This window comes from Oryctolagus cuniculus, chromosome 12, assembly GCF_964237555.1.
Source record: "Oryctolagus cuniculus chromosome 12, mOryCun1.1, whole genome shotgun sequence".
NCBI classification, from domain to species: Eukaryota; Metazoa; Chordata; class Mammalia; order Lagomorpha; family Leporidae; genus Oryctolagus; species Oryctolagus cuniculus.
Window position 1 is genome coordinate 94,794,070 of NC_091443.1, and position 19,766 is coordinate 94,813,835.

Sequence of the window (19,766 nt, forward strand, 5' to 3'; positions counted from 1 at the left end):
TCAACAATGCTGAAATATTTTTGTTTATTCTTTTTCCCCCATTTTACCCATTCTTTCACTCAGTAACCTTAATTACAGCTAAATACAGCTCTCATTATATTATTCAAGTCTCTAAAATGTTCCTTCAAAGTACTATCTGTGAGTATTAAAACCTGGTGGACTCCTTCATGAGCCCATCTTCTCATTTTTTTTTAACCCCAAACCATCCTCACTGAACAGGATACTAGCCTTTTTAAACTTTTATTTATGTATTGGAAGGGTAGAGTTACAGAGAGAGAGGGAACTGGAGAGCTGCAGAGAGAGAGAGAGAGAGAGAGGGGGAAGGAGGGAGGGAGGGAGGGAGAAAATGAGCATATTCCATCCATTGGTTCACTCCTCAAATGGCCACAACAGGTGGGCTGGGCCAGGCTGAAGCCAGCAGCCTGGAGCTTCTTTTTGGTCTCTCACGTGAGTTCAGGGGCCCAGGGACTTCTGCTGCTTTCCCAGGAGCATCAGCAGGGAGCTGCATGGGAAGTGGAGCAGCTGGAATGCAAACAAGTATCCACGTGGGATGCCAGAACTACAGGCTGTGGCTTTTCCTCTAGACCACAGTGCAGGCCTCTCATGAGCTCTTCTAAGATACAATTTTCTTTAATCTGAGAACTGAAAATTACCTTCTTTATTGAGTTTTGAAGTTTTGTGGCTATGCTTCTTATTTCAAAGATCTATAATTGATCTGTTCATTTTATTTCTAATTTTATTTTTCTTTATTGTGGAGCATTTTAGTAAATATGACATCTTCATTAATCTATTGGAAAATCCCAATTATCCTTATATTACATTATCTGGAAGATTTTTTTGTATATTTCATCTTGCATTCATTTATAAATGTTCCAATGACATTTACATATTTTGAGACAAATTTTTTAGCACAATTTAGTGGATGAGTTTTTAATTTTTATTTTGCTTTTCCATCTTTTCTTTCTCCCTGTCTTGTTATTTTCAGTTTTTGCTGTTCTTCACTAGATGCATGAGCCCCTCATGAAAATCAGGTTTTATAATACTTTCTCATGGCTGGTGATCAAAGTAGAGTGCCAGTAAGCATATTTACTGTTTTATAGTTAACTTATTCACAATCTAAGAGTTGTTTTTGAACAACCAAGTTAATGTCTTCAGGAAAATGAACAGAGTTAGAATCTAACAAGCATTATCATTGACTGCTCAAGTCTCCTTTCAAGGCCCAACACAATCCCCAAGCTTCAAGCAACCACATTGGTGTTCCATCTCCTAACACCTTGCCTTAATCTCATAAAAAAAGAAACACAAAAAAACTGTGTTCTAGCTATAACTTATTATTTTTTTCCTTTTTTTTTTTTTTGTTTACAAACCCTTGTGTCGAGGGCTGACTTTCAATAGATCGCAGCAAGGGAGCTGCTCTGCTACGTATGAAACCCCGACCCGGAAGCAGGTCGTCTACGAATGGTTTAGCGCCAGGTTCCCCATGAACGTGTGGTGCATGACGGGTGAGAGGGCGGGCCCCTCCAGGTATAACTTATTATAAATAAAATTAGGACTCAAAATGCTGACTAGAATTGGCCTACAAATTAAAAAAAAAAAACAGAATATTCAATTATATGAATTCCTACATCAAGCATAAAACCAAAAAAGTAGCTTGGCTAATTTATAAAAATATCCAAGATAAAATAACACACACAAACACAAAACTGAACTGAACTGTGCACTAGTTTGGACTATTCAGTTCCTAACAACAACACTGGTTTTATCCAGTTTGTGCCAGCAAAACCAGCCAATGACCAGTCCTCTAGCATTGGTGTGTATTTGAAAGAGCTTCCAGAGAAAAATAAATTTTCAACAACTGTGAATTCATTCAATACTAAAAAAGGCTTAAATTTTACTTTTCCCAAATGTACATAACAGAAATTGAGGTATTTTCTTTCTCTTTTGGGAATAAATGCCAGATGGAGTCACTTTTTTTCTATATTAAGTTGTACTATGGCAAAAATGTAGTTGTTGGTGAATGAAAACTAAATAAATACATTTAAAAAACAGGAATCCACGAGTGTATTGGTACACAGTCCAAAAAATAACAGAGTCAGTGAGAAGCCAAAAATATACATAAAATTAGGAGTCAAAATGGTGACTAAAAAGTTAACAAAAAATCTGAATATTCAATTACATGAATTCTTCTATCAAGCATAAAACCAAAAAGGTAATTTGGTAAATTTATAAATATATACAAAATAAAATGTAACATACATGGAAAAAAAACTAGAATTGTGAACTAGTTCGGGAAAATCAGTTCCTAGCAACAGAATTTTTTTTATCAAGTATGTGCCAGCAAAAACTTGCCAGTAAAAAGTCCTGTAGCATTAATGTTCGCTTAAAAGAGCTACCTGAAGCAAACCAATTTTCAGCAACAGTGAATTCCTTCTATAGTAAAAAAGATTTTTTTGGAGGAACTCAACTCTTTTTCCTATTGGCTACACTAACTTGCATTTCTTCTCTTTCCTCTGCATCCTCACCAGCATTTGTTATTCATTCATTTATTTATATAGCCAATAACTGTAATATATATAATAAATATATACATGTTTATATAGCCAATAGTCTTTCTTACTGGTTTGACCTATGTCCCCTGTTATTTGTTGCAGTAGTTGAATAGCTTCAGGCCTTACATTTAGATACATAACCCATTTAAGTGGATTTCTGTATAGGATAAAAAGTAGGGGTCAATCTTAATCTTCTGTGTAAGGGGATTCAGTTTCCCCAGCACCATTTATTGAAGAAAGAGTATACGTGCTTTGAGCACTTTTGTCAAAGTTCAATTATTAGTAGATACATGGATTAGTTTCTGGAATCTCCTGTTCTATCCTATGCTATTCATCTTTGTGTCTGTTTTTATGCTAGCACTATGCTGTTTTCTTTACAATAGTCCTGGAGTATACCTTGAAATCTTGTACTGTGATTCCTCCAGCTTTATTCTTTTTGTTCAAGTTTGTTCTGCCTTTGCTGAATCTATTGTGCTTAGACATGAATTTTAGTATTGTTTTTAACACAATTGTGAAAAATGTCATAAATATTTTCATGAGGAAGCACTGACCCTGTAAATTACTTTGGGTAATATGGAAAGTTTTAAATTACTTTTTACAATCCACGAATATGAGCAGTCTTTGCATTTTCTGTATCTTTTTCAATTTCTTTCTTTGGTTTTTTGTAATGTGCATTGCAGAGGTCGTTCACTTACCAGGTTTAATTTGCTCCCAGGCATTTTTTGGTAATTCTCCTGAATGGGATTGCTTTTATCATTCTTTCCACAGGGAGTTAATTATTGGTGTCTAAAAATGTAACTTGTTTTGTGTGTTGATTGTATCCTGTGACTTTACAGAATTTGTCAGTTCTAATGTGTTTTTGAGGAGTCTTTAGGTTTCTCATCATACAGAAGCATATCATCTGAGAAGGAATAGCTTGAGCTTCTCCTTTCTATTTGTACTCTTTCTTTCTCTTTCCTAATGGCTTTGGCTAAAAATTCCAATACTGTATTGAATAAGAGCAGCAACAATAAATATATATCCTAGTGTGGTTCCAGATCTTAGAGGAAATGCATTTGATTTTCCCTCATTCAATAGGACAGTGACTGAGAGTTGTCATATATAACCTTTATTATATTGAACTATGTTTCTTTTTTTATGAAACAGGAATGGGTGTTGAATTTCATTGAATGGTTTTTTGCATCCATTGGAATAATTATATCATGCTTATGATTCAATGTACTGGTATGATATACTACATATTATGATATATTGTGATATATATATATATATATATATATATATATATACACATATATATATATTTGGGAAAACAAAACTTAAGCCTTCTAGTTTAGAAGGAATTCACAGTTACTGTAAATGAATTTGCCTTAGATACTGCCTTTTAAAAAAACAGGAATGCAAGAGAACTGGTCATTACCTGGATTTTGTGGCACAAAGCTGGATAAAACCAGTTCTCTTGACAGAAACTGCTTTTCCCATAGTATTCCACATTTGGGGTTTTAATTTATTTTGTGTGTTACATTTTATTTTTGATTTATATATATATATATATATATATATATATTTTTGGACAGGCAGAGTGGACAGAGACAGAGAGAAAGGTCTTCCTTTCCGTTGGTTCACCTCTCAATGGCTGCTGTGGCCGGCACGCTGCGGCCGGTGCACTGCGCTGATCCGAAGCCAGGAGCCAGGTGCTTCTGGTCTCCCACATGGGTGCAGGGCCCAAGCACTTGGGCCATCCTCCACTGCCTTCCTGGGCCACAGCAGAGAGCTGGACTGGAAGAGGAGCAACAGGGATAGAATCCAGTGCCCCAACTGGGACTAGACCCTGGGGTGCCAGCGCCGCAGGTGGAGGATTAACCTATTGAGCAGCGGCACCAGCCTATTTTTGATATGTTTATAAATTTACCGAGTTACATTTTTGGTTTATGCTTGTAGAAGAATTCATGTAATTGAATATCTGGTGTTTTTGTTTTGTTTTAAATTACTTCACTGCTTCTAGTCACTATTTAGAGTCTTCATTTATTTGTATTTGGTCTCCATGCTGGCTCCAATTTTTTTTTGTATATGACATTTACCTCATGGTTTCCAGTGTTTTAAATTTATGTATTTAGCTTTCGTTAATCAACAAAGCACTTTTACTATTGTACATCTTGAAGTAGAAAAATGCTGACAACATCTGACATTTATTCCACAAAGAGACAGATAACACGTAGACTTCTCTCATATATATATATATATATATGTATGTATAATATATATATATAATATATATGGGAAAAATAAATTTAAGCCTTTTCAGTTCAGAAAGAATTCAGTTATTGAAAATGTGGTTGCCTTAAGCACTTATTTCAAGAAAAAACAGAAATGGATTTTCGGCGGAGCCAAGATGGCGGAATAGTGAGGGCGCACACCGATAGTCCGGGAAAATTTAGTTTAATAAAAGGGGAGTTACGGTAGCCTCAGAAAAAGGACCAGGAAAATACTGCAGAGGAAACTCTTCGGGATCTAGTGGCTGTGAATCGGAGGACCTACTGGGAGAACAAGGTCACCCACTGCACGGAAGCCGAGCCGCGGGAGCTGCGGGAGACACAGGGTCTGCGTGCCAGTGCAAGAAGGGGAGTGCATGTCACACAGACACCAGCGGGGAGAGTTGGGACGTCCAGGGATCCGAGTCCACACATCGGCGCTGGAAGGGGAGGTGAGCTCAATAACCTGAGACATTGGCGGGGAAACGGGGGTCAGAATCTAGAGGGGAGCCAAAAGTGCAGCAGACTCACTACCGGAAAGAAGGGAAAAAAAGGTTGGGGGTTTCTCTCTCCGCCAACCTTGCAAAGGTTGCAAGGCTGCAAGGCTTGAAGAGTTTGCAAGAGACAAAGAGCAGGCCCCCTCTCTGGATTTACATAACAACAGGGGAGAGCTAAGGAACTGAGTCACTACAATTCAGTAGCCTAGGCAACCCAGTGGGAGTCCAGAGGAGAAAGGGAGCCTACACAGACTCTTTGGGTAGAAGCCAGAGATTGGAAGCTAAATACCATCAATCCTGCACAGCTGTGCCGTGCGGTATTACTTACCCCCTGAATAAATAAAATAAATAAATAAATAAATAGAGAGAGATTTACCACGCATAACCTGAGGGTGTCACCTTTGCACACCCATAACCAGGAAGAACCAAGCAGAGCTCTCAGGCCGCACCCATCTCAAGCCTCCAAGGCTCCTCCAACAGCAGGCATTCCACTTAACACGGACATAGTATAAAATAAAAAAAAAAATTTTTAAAAATGCACAGTGACGAAAGAAGAATTAACTATGCCAAGCAACAAACACAGAAATCGAGGGAACAAGATCAACAATGACACTATGATGCCTCCAAATATAACACCCCAAGCCAAGATTATGAAGATGATGAGATAGAAGAAATGCAAGATACAGATTTCAAAAAATTTATGATAAGATCATTTAGAAGTTTTCAAAAGCAAATCCTTGAACTACAGAAATCCTTATTGGACAGGATTGAAAATCTCTCTCGTGAAAATGAAATTTTAAGGAAGAATCAAAATGAAACGCAGAAACTAGTAGAACAGGAAAGTGTGATAGTGAAGAGAAATCAAAATGAAATGAAGAGCTCAATAGATCAAATGACAAACACATTAGAGAGCCTTAAAAACAGAATGGGTGAAGCAGAAGAGAGAATATCGGACTTAGAAGATAGAGCACAGGAAAACATACAGTCAAACCAAAGAAAAGAAGAGGAAATTAGAAATCTAAAAAATATTGTTGGGAATCTACAGGATACTATTAAAAAAACCAACATTCGAGTTCTAGGAGTTCCTGAAGGCATGGAGAGAGAGAAAGGATTAGAAGGCCTTTTTAGTGAGATACTAGCAGAGAACTTTCCAGGTTTGGAGAAGGACAGAGACATCCTAGTACAGGAAGCTCATAGAACCCCCAATAAACATGACCAAAAGAGATCCTCACCACGACACGTGGTAATTAAACTTACCACAGTGAAACATAAAGAAAAGATCCTAAAATGTGCATGGGAGAAATGTCACATTACTCTCAGAGGATCTCCAATTAGACTCACAGCAGACTTCTCATCAGAAACACTACAGGCTAGGAGGGAATGGCGAGACATAGCACAGGTGCTAAGAGAGAAAAATTGCCAGCCCAGAATATTATATCCTGCTGAGCTCTCATTTGTGAATGAAGGTGAAATAAAGACCTTTCATAGAAAACAGAAATTGAAAGACTTTGTGGCCACTCGTCCGGCCCTCCAAAAGATACTTAAAGATGTGCTACACTCAGAAACACAGAAACACGGCCATCAATATCAAAGAAGAGAAAGGAAGAACACCTACCAGTAAAAGAGCATGGGAAGCTCAAAACATATACTAGAAAATATTTCCGGGAAAATGGCAGGGCAAAGTCACTATGTATCAACAGTCAAATTAAACATTAATGGTCTGAATTCTTCAGTTAAAAGACACCGATTGGCTGATTGGCTCAAAGAACACATCCCAACTATTTGTTGCCTACAAGAAACACATCTCTCTAACAAAGATGCATGCAGACTGAAAGTGAAAGGTTGGAAAAAGATATTCCATGCCAACAGAAACCAAAAAAAAGCAGGTGTAGCCATATTCATATCAGACAAAATAAACTTTAATACAAAAACTGTTAAGAGAGACAAAGAGGGACACTATGTAATGATTAAGGGTTCAATTCAACAGGAAGATGTAACTATTATAAATGTATATGCACCTAATTACAGGGCACCGGTCTATTTAAAAGATATGTTAAGGGACTTAAAGGGAGATTTAGATTCCAATACAATAGTACTGGGGGACTTTAATACTCCACTCTCAGAAATAGACAGATCATCCGGACAGAAGATCAACAAGGAAACAGCAGATTTAATTGACACTATTGCCCAAATGGATCTAACAGATATCTACAGAACTTTCAACCCTACATCTACAGACTTCACATTCTTCTCAGCAGTGCATGGAACCTTCTCTAGGATTGATCACATACTAGGCCATAAAGCAAGTCTCAGCAAATTTAAAAGAATTAGAATCATACCATGCAGCTTCTCAGACCACAGCGGAATGAAGCTGGAAATTAGCAACTCAGGAAACCCCAGAAAGTATGCAAACACATGGAGACTGAACAGCATGCTCCTGAATGAACACTGGGTCATTCAAGAAATCAAAAGATAAATCAGAAACTTTCTGGAAGTAAATGAAGACAACAACACAACATATCAAAACTTATGGGATACAGCAAAAGCAGTATTGAGAGGCAAGTTTATAGCAATAGGTGCCTATATCAAGAAATTGGAAAGGTACCAAATAAAGGAGCTTTCAGCGCATCTCAAGGACCTAGAAAAACTGCAGCAAACCAAACCCAAATCTAGTAGGAGAAGAGAAATAATTAAAACCAGAGAAGAAATTAACAGGATTGAATCCAAAAAAAACACTACAAAAAAATCAGCCAAGTGAGAAGCTGGTTTTTTGAAAAAAATAAACAAAATTGACACCCCATTGGCCCAACTAACTAAAAAAAGAAAAGACCCAAATCAATAAAATCAGAGATGAAAAAGGAAACGTAACAACAGACACCACAGAAATAAAAAGAATCATCAGAAATTACTACAGACTTGTATGCCAGCAAACAGGAAAATCTATCAGAAATGGATAGATTCCTGGACACATGCAATCTACCAAAATTGAACCATGAAGACATAGAAAACCTAAATAGACCCATAACTGAGACAGAAATTGAAACAGTAATAAAGGCCCTCCCAACAAAGAAAAGCCCAGGACCAGACGGATTCACTGCTGAATTCTACCAGACATTTAAAGAAGAACTAATCCCATTTCTTCTCAAACTATTCAGAACAATCGAAAAAGAGGGAATCCTCCCAAATTCTTTCTATGAAGCCAGCATCACCTTAATCCCTAAGCCAGAGAAAGATGCAGCACTGAAAGAAAATTACAGACCAATATCCCTGATGAACATAGATGCAAAAATCCTCAATAAAATTCTCGCCAATAGAATACAACAACACATCAGAAAAATCATCCACCCAGACCAAGTGGGATTCATCCCTGGTATGCAGAGGTGGTTCAACATTCGCAAATCAATCAATGTGATTCACCACATTAACAGACTGCAAAAGAAAAACCATATGATTATCTCAATTGAGGCAGAGAAAGCATTCGATAAAATTCAACACCCTTTCACGATGAAAACTCTAAGCAAATTGGGTACAGAAGGAACATTTCTCAATATAATCAAAGCAATTTATGAAAAACCCACGGCCAGCATCCTATTGAATGGGGAAAAGTTGGAAGTATTTCCACTGAGTTTGGCAAAGTGACAGGATATAAAAATCAATGCACAAAAATCAACAGCCATTATATACAAGCAATGCCATGGCTGAGAAAGAACTGCTAAGATCAATCCCATTCACAATAGCTACAAAAACAATCAAATACCTTGGAATAAACTTAACCAAGGACGTTAAAGATCTCTACGATGAGAATTACAAAATCTTAAAGAAAGAAATAGAAGAGGATACCAAAAAATGGAAAAATCTTCCATGCTCATGGATTGGAAGAATCAACATCATCAAAATGTCCATTCTCCCAAAAGCAATTTATAGATGCAATGCAATTCCAATCAGGATACCAAAGACATTCTTCTCAGATCTAGAAAAAATGATACTGAAATTCATATGGAGGCAAAAGAGACCTCAAATAGCTAAAGCAATCTTGTACAACAAAAACAAAGCCGGAGGCATCACAATACCAGATTTCAGGACATACTACAGGGCAGTTGTAATCAAAACAGCATGGTACTGGTACAGAAACAGATGGATAGACCAATGGAACAGAACTGAAACACCAGAAATCAACCCAAACATCTACAGCCAACTTATATTTGATCAAGGATCTAAAACCAATTCCTGGAGCAAGGACAGTCTACTCAACAAATGGTGCTGGGAAAACTGGATTTCCACGTGCAGAAGCATGAAGCAAGACCCCTACCTTACACCTTACACAAAAATCCATTCAACATAGATTAAAGACCTAAATCTACGACCTGACACCATCAAGTTATTAGAGAACATTGGAGAAACCCTTCAAAATATTGGCACAGGCGAAGAGTTTCTGGAAAAGACCCGGGAGGCACAGGCAGTCAAAGCCAAAATCAACTATTGGGATTACATCAAATTGAGAAGTTTCTGTACTGCAAAAGAAACAGTCAGGAGAGTGAAGAGACAACCGACAGAATGAGAAAAAATATTTCCAAACTATGCAACAGATAAAGGGTTAATAACCAGAATCTACAAAGAGATCAAGAAACTCCACAAAAACAAAACCAACAACCCACTTAAGAGATGGGCCAAGGACCTCAATAGACATTTTTCAAAAGAGGAAATCCAAATGGCCAACAGGCACATGAAAAAATGTTCAAGGTCACTAGCAATCAGGGAAATGCAAATCAAAACCACAATGAGGTTTCACCTCACCCCGGTTAGAATGGCTCACATTCACAAATCTACCAACAATAGATGCTGGAGAGGATGTGGGGAAAAAGGGACACTAACCCACTGTTGGTGGGAATGCAAACTGGTCAAGCCACTATGGAAGTCAGTCTGGAGATTCCTCAGAAACCTGAAGATAACCCTACCATTCGACCCAGCCATCCCACTCCTTGGAATTTACCCAAATGAGTTTAAATTGGCAAACAAAAAAGCGGTCTGCACCCTAATGTTTATTGCAGCACAATTCACAATAGCCAAGACCTGGAACCAACCTAAATGCCCATCAACGGTAGACTGGATAAAGAAATTATGGGATATGTACTCTTTAGAATACTATACCGCAGTAAGAAACAACGAAATACAGTCATCTGCAACAAAATGGAGGAATCTGGAACACATCATGCTGAGTGAAGTAAGCCAGTCCCAAAGGGATAAATACCATATGTTCTCCCTGATCGGTGACAACTGACTGAACACCAAAAAGGAAACCTGTTGAAGTGAAATGGACACTATGAGAAACGATGACTTGATCAGGATAGCCCTGACTGTTAATGAACAACTTAATACATTATCCCTCTTAGTATTTTTTTGTCTGTTCTACTTAATACTACTGGTTTAATTCTGTAATTATCACACAGTTATTCTTAAGTGTTGAAAATTAACTGAAATGTGATCCCTCTTAAACATAAGAGTGGGAATAAGAGAGGGAAGAGATGTGCAATTTGGGACATGCTCAAGCTGACTTGCCCCAAATGGTAGAGTTAGAAACATACCAGGGGATTCCAATTCAATCCCATCAAGGTGGCATGTACCAATGCCATCTCACTATTCCAAGTGATCAATTTCAGTTCACAATTGATCATAATGAAAGGACTAAGAGTCAAAGGGAGCACATAAACAAGTCTAGTACCTGCTAATACTAACCGATAGAATAAATAAAGGGGAGAGTGATCCAACATGGGAAGCGAGATACTCAGCAGACTCATAGAATGGCGGATGTCCTAAACAGCACTCTGACCTCAGAATCAGCCCTAAAGCCATTCGGATCTGGCTGAAAAGCCCATGAGAGTATTTCAGGCATGGAAAGCCAAGACACTCTGGCAAAAAAAAAAAAAAAAACACCTAAATGAAAGATCTCTGTGAGTGAGATCCCAGTGGAAAGAACAGGTCTTCAAAGAAGGAGGTACCTTTCTCTGAAGGGAGGAGAGAACCTCCACTTTGACTATGACCTTGTCTAAACAAGATAAGAGTCGGAGAACTCAGAGGGCTTCCATAGCCTTGGAAACTCATGACTGGAGCATAGGGAGATTACTGATGCCATAGACAGGAGTGTCAATTGGTAAAGTCAACAACAGGAGTCACTGTGCACTTACTCCTCATGTAGGATCTCTGTCCTTAATGTGCTGTACATTGAGATTTAATGCTATAACTAGTACTCAAACAGTATATTTCACTTTGTGTTTCTATGGGGGTGCAAACTGTTGAAATCTTTACTTAATGTATACTAAACTGATCTTCTGTAAAAAAAAAAAAAGAAATTATCAATTCCCAACTTGACTCTCTCTGGGATTAAACATGACAATAGGTCTGATCTGATTTCATCATCATTTAAAAAATCATCTATTACTTTTCACTTTATGCTTCTGTGTGGGAGCAAACTGTTGAAATCTTTACTTAATGTATACTAAGCTGATCTTCTGTATATTAAGAGAATCGAAAATGAATCTTGATGTGAATGGAAGGGGAGAGGGAGTGGGAAAGGGGAGGGTAGTGGGTGGAGGGACAGTATGTGGGGGAATCCATTGTAATCCATAAGTCGTACTTTGGAAATTTATATTCATTAAATAAAAGTTAAAAAAAAAACAGAAATGCTAGAGGACTTTGTATAAGCTGGTTTTTGCTCACACATACTGGATAAAACCAGTTCTGTTGCTTGGAAAGTAGTTTCAATACAAGTCTCCAATTTTGTGTGTGTGTTACATTTTATTTTGTATGTTTGTATAAATTTATCAAGGTATATTTTTGTTTTTTTGCTTGATGGAGGAATTAATGTATTTGAATATATAGTCTTTTATAAAAAATTCTTAACTGCTTCTGGTCACCATTTAGAGTCCTCACTTTATTTATATTTTTGCGTCCAGTGGCTCCCCTATGTTTTCAGCTATATGCCATTTCCCCCGTGGATTCCAGTTTTTTAAATTTAATTCTTTAATTCTCTCTTACTCAACAACACAGTTGCTGCAGTATACCTTAATATAGAAAAGAGCCACCCACATCTGTGATTTTATTCTCAATATGGCATAGAATAATTCCACGTCTGATGTGTGTGTGTGTGTGTGTGTAAATAGATATGGAAAAAGTAGATTTAAATCATTTTAATTCAGAAAAAATTTTCAGTATTAAAAATGGGTTTCCCTCTGGTACTTCCTTTAAAAGAAAAGGGGTGCTAGAGGACTACCGACTGTACATGGGCTGGTGTTTTTCTGGTACAAACTGGATAAAACCACTTCTGCTGCCAGGAACAGATTTTCCCATTCTAGCCTGTGGGGAGCAACTGAGACTAGACCAAGTTACTGGAATTAAGACTTATTCTATGCATCTGCTCTCCCACAATATGGTGCTGAGAGGAGCAAACAACTAGGCAGCTGCCCATCAGTTTGACTGATAAGCTGCAGAAGCTGATCCTGCTCCTGATTGGAGGGGAGCAGCGTGCTCGGCGTGTGGGTAGCAGAGTTGGGATTGGTGGAAGAGGACTATAAAGGAGGAGAGAGACAACATGCACCAGGAACATCTGAAGGAACACCTGAGCATCCCCCGAGAGAGCCGGCCAGCGGTGTGCCACTCCTCCACGGAAGTGGGGAAAGTGGCAGGGGGTGCCGCCCCTCCACGGAGGTGGAGGGGTCGGTAGCCAACCCGGGAAGGACCAGCAGCAAACCCAGGAAGGGCCGAGCAGGCAAAAGAACAGCACAGGGTCCAGTGTCGTTCCTCCGTCAAGAGGGGGAGCGACATAATGGTGCCGTGACTCGGATATGAAACCTAGGAGGGAAAAAGCAGGAAAATACTGGAGAGAGAGACTAGGGAAGAGTTTAGGGAAAAGCCGGATGGAAATAGTGCCGGAAGAAGTTAGGATTGAAAGCGAAAGTGAAAGCTAGAAAAAACAAACTTGGATATGGACTGCGGGAAGAAGCTAGGAGAAATCTAAGATTAAAAGTGAAAGTGAAAGCTAGAAAAAACAGACTCGGATACGGACTGTGGGGAGAAGCCAGGAGAAATGAGAGAAATATTGTTGGAAGAAACTTAGGAAAAGTACTGGGTAGAGAAAAATATAAGCTATGGAAAAATGAAGCCGTGGGGGTAGGCCAAAGGGGAGATGTAAGCTAGGTTGGAATTCGTCAAGTCAGCCCGGGGAGCAAAAGATGGGAAGCCAAACCGAAAAGCGGAGATGTAAGCTAGGTTGGAATTCGTCTGGTTAGCCCTGGGAACTTAGACTGAAAACTGAACCGGTCTCGGAAACGTGAGCTAGCCTGTGATTCGTGGAAGCCACCAAGCGCAGAGAAAGCGTGCGGGGCATGAGCAGAGAGAGCGCACGGGGCGCGAGTAGATAGTAGATTTTGTTTTGGATATTCTTATAAATTTACCCAGTTACATTCTTGGTTTATGCTTAATTTAACAATTCATGTGACTGGATATCAGCTCTTTATTTAAAATTTCTGGACTGCTTCAACTCACATTTCAGAGTCCTCATTTTATTTACATTTTTGGCTTCACACTGGCTGCCTTATTCTTTCAACTGTATGGCTTCTCCTAATTAAATTCTTTTGTTTCAGATTTCCATATTTAGTTTTCTTTCATCAATATAATGCATTTGTCATTGTATACCTTAATCTAGAAAAATGCTGACTACAAATGACACTTACTCCCCAGAAAGAGAACAGCACCCCTTCTCATATATATTTTTGGGAAAAGTAAATTAAGCCTTTTCAGTTCAGAAGGAATAAGCACACCTCAATACAGATAATACCTCTGATAAATATATGTGGAAAAAGTAAATTTGAAGATTTTTAAGTAGAGGGAATTGACAGTTATTGACAAGGGGTTTGCCTCAGGTACTTCTTTTAAAAACCAGGAATGCTACAGGACTGTTTATTGGCTGGTTTTGAATGGCACAAAATTTACAAAACCTATTCTGTTGTTAAGTACTGATGTTCACATACTAAATTCTGCTCATGGATTCTGGTTTTTTGAAATTTACTTATTTAGGTTTTTTTTTTTTTCATGAACAACAACGTATCTGCCATAGTAAAACTTAATATAGAAAAAAAGCTGTCCAGGGGCCGGCGCTGTGGCTCACTTGGTTAATCCTCTGCTTCAGCACCAGCATCCTATATGGGCACCGGGTTTTAGTCCCGGTTGCTCCTCTTCCAGTCCAGCTCTCTGCTGTGGCCCAGGAAGGCAGTGGAGGATGGCCCAAGTGCTTAGATCCCTGCACCCGCATGGGAGATGGGAGACCAGGAGAAGCACCTGGCTCCTGGCTTCGGATCAGCACGGTGCGCCAGCCGCAGCGGCCATTGTGGGGTGAACCAATGGCAAAGGAAGACCTTTCTCTCTATCTCTCTCTCACTGTCCGCTCTGCCTATCAAAAACAAACAAACAAACCAGGATTCCTAGAGGACTATTCATTGGCTGGTTTTGCCTGGCATAAACTGGATAAAACCACCTCTGCTATTAGGAACCAATTTTCCCATAAAATCCACCATTCTGGATTTTGTGTGTCTGGAGGTTATATTTTATTGTGGATAGTTTTATAAATTTATCAAGTTCCATTTTTGGCTTTATGTTTTATTTAGGAATTCATGTAATTGGTATCTGGTCCTTTTTTAAAAATTTCTGGACTGCTTCAACTCACCATTGAGAGTCCTCATTTTACTTGTATTTTTGGCTTCATGCTGGCTTCCTTATCTTTTCAGCCTTGTGCCATTTCCCTTATGGATTCCCATTTTTTCAATTTACTTCTTATTTCTCTTTCATCAGCACAACACATTTACCATAGTGTACCTTAATATAGAAAAAGTTCCCCACGTCTGACCTTTTAACCTCAAAAAGGCAGAGAACAGCTCCACTTATGAAATACATACATGGCCATAGTAAATTTAAGCCTTTTTTTAGTACAGAGGGTTATTGAAAATGGTTTGCCTCAGGTACTTCTTTAAGAAAAACAAATACGAGAGGACAGTTCATTGCCAGGTTTTGGCTACCACAAACTGGATGAAACTGGTTCTGTTGCTAGAAACCTCTTTTCCCATACTAGTCCACTATTTCAGTTGTGTTTTTTATTTTGTGTGTTACATTTTGCTTTGGATGTATGTATAAATTTTCCAAGTGACAATCTTTGTTATATGGTTATTTATGTATAATATAATCAGATATCAGGTTTCTTTTTTAAAAAAATTCTTCACTGCTTCAACTCACCATTGAGAGTCCTCATTTTACCTATGGTTTTGGCTTTGTGCTGGCTCCTTATCCTTTCAGCTTTATTCCATTTCCCTTATGGATTCCCAGTTTTTCAACTGCCTTCTTATTTCTCTTTCATCAACAACTTTTGCCATCACGTACCTTAATACAGAAAAAAGTTTCCATCTGATATTTTAATCTCAAAAAGGTAGAGAACACCTCCACTTATGATATATTAATGAGGGAATAGTAAATTTAAGCCTTTTAAGTACAAAGGGAAATCACAGTTATTAAAAATGGATTTGCCTGGGGTACTTCTTTAAAAAAAGATAAATGCTAGACAACTGTTCACTGGCTGGTTTTGGCTGCCACAAACTGAATAAAACTGGTTCTGTTGCTAGGAACCTGTTTTCCCATACTAGCCCACCATTCTGTTTTTTAATTTTTATTTTGTGTGTTACATTTTCTTTTGGATATATGTATACATTTACCAAGTTACACTCTTGGTTTTATGCTTGATTCAAGAATAACTGTAACCAGATATCCCCTTTTTTTTTTAAATCTATACTGCTTCAACTCACCATTTACAGTCCTCATTTTATTTATATTAATATTTATATTTTTGGCTTTATACCAGCTTCCTTATTCTATTGGCTTTGTGCCATTTCCCTCATGGTTTCCCACAGCAACTCTGATGCCAGACTCATGCCATTGGTGACAGTGAAAGGACTTGTATGCTCATGCTGGAGCAGAACCCATACAGTTAGGACAGACATATATGTTTACACACACACACACACACACACAAACACACATGCTCACTCCACAGGGGAGTGAAGTTCAGGCTCTGCTTTGTTGGGAAGAGCAGAGGCTGCTGGAATGCAGCAGGAGCAAGCCCACAAAGCTGGACGAAACCCACCAGGCCCTTCACACTTCTGCAGGGGCCAGAGGTGATCTGGAGGAGCATGGCATTAGAGGAGCCTGAGCTGCTACTGGTGACAGGGATCCCTAGCATTCCCTGGTGGTCTCCCCAGCACCCAGCTCTCCCGGGTGCTCCTGCCCCTCCACCACACTTGCCAAGCCCTTGTTGTCAGCATTGGCTTCAGTATTACCTGCATGTGTCCAGTATCGGTGCTGAAATCACAGTGTTTCGTCTCTCAACCCCTCACCTGCACCCAGGGCAGGGGCCCTGTTCCTCCCACAGACAGACTAGGTGGGGCCGACACAGGACACAAAGAAGGCCATGCTCAGCCATCTGCTCCCTTCTCTGTCATCCCGGGAAAACTCTCTGGTGAACAGTGCTGACAGCACCACAGAGGAACAAGACAGGAGCAGAGTGGGAGGACACAGAATGGATCAGCAGGGCTGAGACCTGTCCTGTGTCAGAAGTTTGTAGCCTTGGGAGTCCTGCTTACTGCAGGGGCGGGCACAGACTGAACTCAGGGAGCTGGGTGAAGTGTGTGGGGGGAACTCACTGCACTAATTGAAATTCAAAATGCCAAGGCTTTGAAAGTTGTTACAAGGGGTAGCAATGGCATAGCAGATTAAGCTACTGCTTGGGAAATGGGCATCCCATACTGGAGGGATGGTTTGAATCCTGGCTGCTCCTCTTCCAGTTCAGCTCCCAGCTAATGTGACTGGGAAGGTAGCAGAGGATGACCCACGTTCTTGAGTCCCTGCCACCCATGTAAGAGTATAGAATGCCTGGCTGAGACCTAGCTGTTGCAGCCATTTGAGGAGTAAACCAGAGGTTAGAAAAATCTCTCTCCTCCTTTTTCTCGTTGCACTTATTTGCAAATAAAACAACAACAACAATAATAATAATAATAATAATAAAAAAACATTGGTTCAAAACAGAGGTGTATTGGAGGAAGAGGACAGGTTACAGGTAGAGAGCCCTGCAGAAGGCTGGGATTTATCGAGCAGCTGACAGAAGGTGGTGGCAGAGCTAGGTCATGGCACATTTGCCACAGTTCTTCCCTCTTTCCTCAGCCCTGCAAAGACCACAGCAGCCCCCAGTATAGGGTTGTGCTTATTCTGAGGTTGAGGAGGCTGACACTCGTCCCTCCTGAGCTGGGAGGGCACCACTGGGACAGGACTGGTAGAACTCCACAAAGCTACCATTACCCAGAACCCTCTCTTTCCATGTTCTGTGGCAGTTAGAGGCCACCAGTGTTTCCAGTAACCCAGAACCCTTCTTTCCATGTGTCCAGTAACTGACGGACCTGGGGTTCATTTTCTAGACAGGAGGCATGTTTGGCAGAGCTCGATGGATCCAGCTCTGCAGGTCCTGCCGACTTGAGGACATTTGCTTCCAGGTGTGTGGCCCTGGGCTCTCTGGGCTGCTGCTGAGGGTGATGCTGGCTGAGTCTTCAGTGATGCCCATTGTATGCTGAGCGTGGATACAGTCATGTCGCTGCTTCCTCAGAGTGACCCTGGAACATGGGTGCCTGTGTGCCCTGGGTGTGAGCCTGTGTCAGGACACGGATGTCTGGGCAGGCACTATGCAGAGCACTCAATTCAGGTGTGGGGTGAGCCCATCTGTGAACCCACCGGGCATGTGGTTCCCACAGGTGGGAGTGGGGTGGGAGCCTTCTGCACAGGTGCAGTGATGGTCATGGGAGGAAAGCTGGATGGCAAAGGAGGATGAAGAATGACCATCCTAGGGAAGTGGGGTGGGGCTATCCATGTCCCTGTCCTCTGCACAGTTCACCATTCTGGGACCTGGGCTTCAGGCACTCACTGCCTGTGGGGCTGACACCTCCTCTGATCTGATGGACAGGAGCTGTGGGGAGCAGTTCCCTGTGGTTCTTTGAGGTTGTGTCATGGTGGGATTTTTGCCTTTCAGCTTCAAGGAGCTGTGGGACCTGGAGGTCTTGCTGGTCCAGCAAGCAGCACACATCACTGCTGAGTGTGAGCAGTTACAGATCTGGAGGCTGCATATCGACGAGTTGGGGATCTGCTTCACAGACCCCCAAGGGGCTTCCCTGGTTCCACCAGTCCCTGAGTGTCCATGGCCCCTCACCAGGCCCCCCCCACCCCCCTGGTGGCAGAGTCACCATGGAGGGCCACAGGTGGAGCCTGGGGAAGAGAAGGAGTGAGCTGCTGCCTGGCCCTAGGGAGGCTGTGGATCTTGCAACGAGTCTTTTGTCCCCATTTTGTCCCAGGAGTGAGGTCATTTTCAGAAACTCATCCCTTGAAGTGGGACAGTGTTTACCTGTTTGAGAACTTGTCCCCAGCTGCCATCACAGTGCTCACCCTGGTCAGCATTAGGCCAGAGCTGAGTGACTCACAAGCAACTCAGGGGGCTGGTAGGGACAGAGTTGTGGTAGAGCAGGTGCTGAGAGCTCAGGGATTCACAAGGGCAGGGGGCAGCCTGCAGGTCCTCCCTGTCGCTGGTGGAGCCAGCCCAGTTCAGCAACATTCCAGAGCATGTAGCCATGGGGTGAGGGGCACCTTGCCTGACCTCTGGGCAGGTGTCCAGCAGATCCCTGGGTCCCACATGGTTGGGCTAAAGGCCTCTTGTAAAAGGCTCCTAGGAGGAGCCATGGCTGTGGCATCAGAGGCTGAGAAGCTGCCCAGGGACCCATCCCAGGGAGAGCAGGACAAGCGGGTTTGCAGTTCACAGTGACCTACTTGCCCTGGGTTCCGTGCTGGGAGGAGGACCTGTGGTGGAGGAGGCAGGACTTGAATCTGTTCACACCATCATCCCAGGACTGCACAGAAGCACAGAGACTAGGAGGTGGGCTCAGCAGAGCACCTGGAACAGTGCCCCAGGGGATTGTTCTGGAAATGTATCAAAAACCCACCTTTACTGACAGATGACTTACGTATTGCAAGCCACGTAGGGGAAGGGAGAGGTATCTTGCCTGAGCAGCTGATGGGACACAGAGGAAAGGATTGGCCGCAGCCTGTGTGGTCACTGTCAGTTTCTGGGGCCGACATGGAAGGGGCACGGTGTGTTTCAATCATACAGGAGAAGCAGGTAGACAAGGGGGCATCCTCTAAGGGATGTGGAGGCACCAGGATGGGTGGGCGCCTGGGTGAAGGCTCTCAGCAGCAAACAGTTCTCAGGCTAGGCACCCAGACCCTGTCACTTCAGGTCAAGGTCACTTCAGGCAACAGCTGCTGAGGGCAGAGCCCACCTATTCCTGGGCAGCACAGCCCTTCTCAGAACAGTCCTCACTAAGCTCTAGCAGAGGGTGATG

The 19,766-nt window shown here is 41.3% G+C and overlaps 1 protein-coding gene and 1 long non-coding RNA gene across 2 annotated transcripts in view; both read right to left on the minus strand.

The window, feature by feature from the left end:
• The window catches only part of LOC138844715 (uncharacterized), a 346,727-nt gene that overhangs the window by 262,353 nt on the left and 64,608 nt on the right, over positions 1-19,766 (minus strand). The gene's annotated exons all lie outside the window — the stretch shown is intronic.
• The window catches only part of LOC138844714 (trafficking protein particle complex subunit 9-like), a 355,107-nt gene that overhangs the window by 250,826 nt on the left and 84,515 nt on the right, over positions 1-19,766 (minus strand). The gene's annotated exons all lie outside the window — the stretch shown is intronic.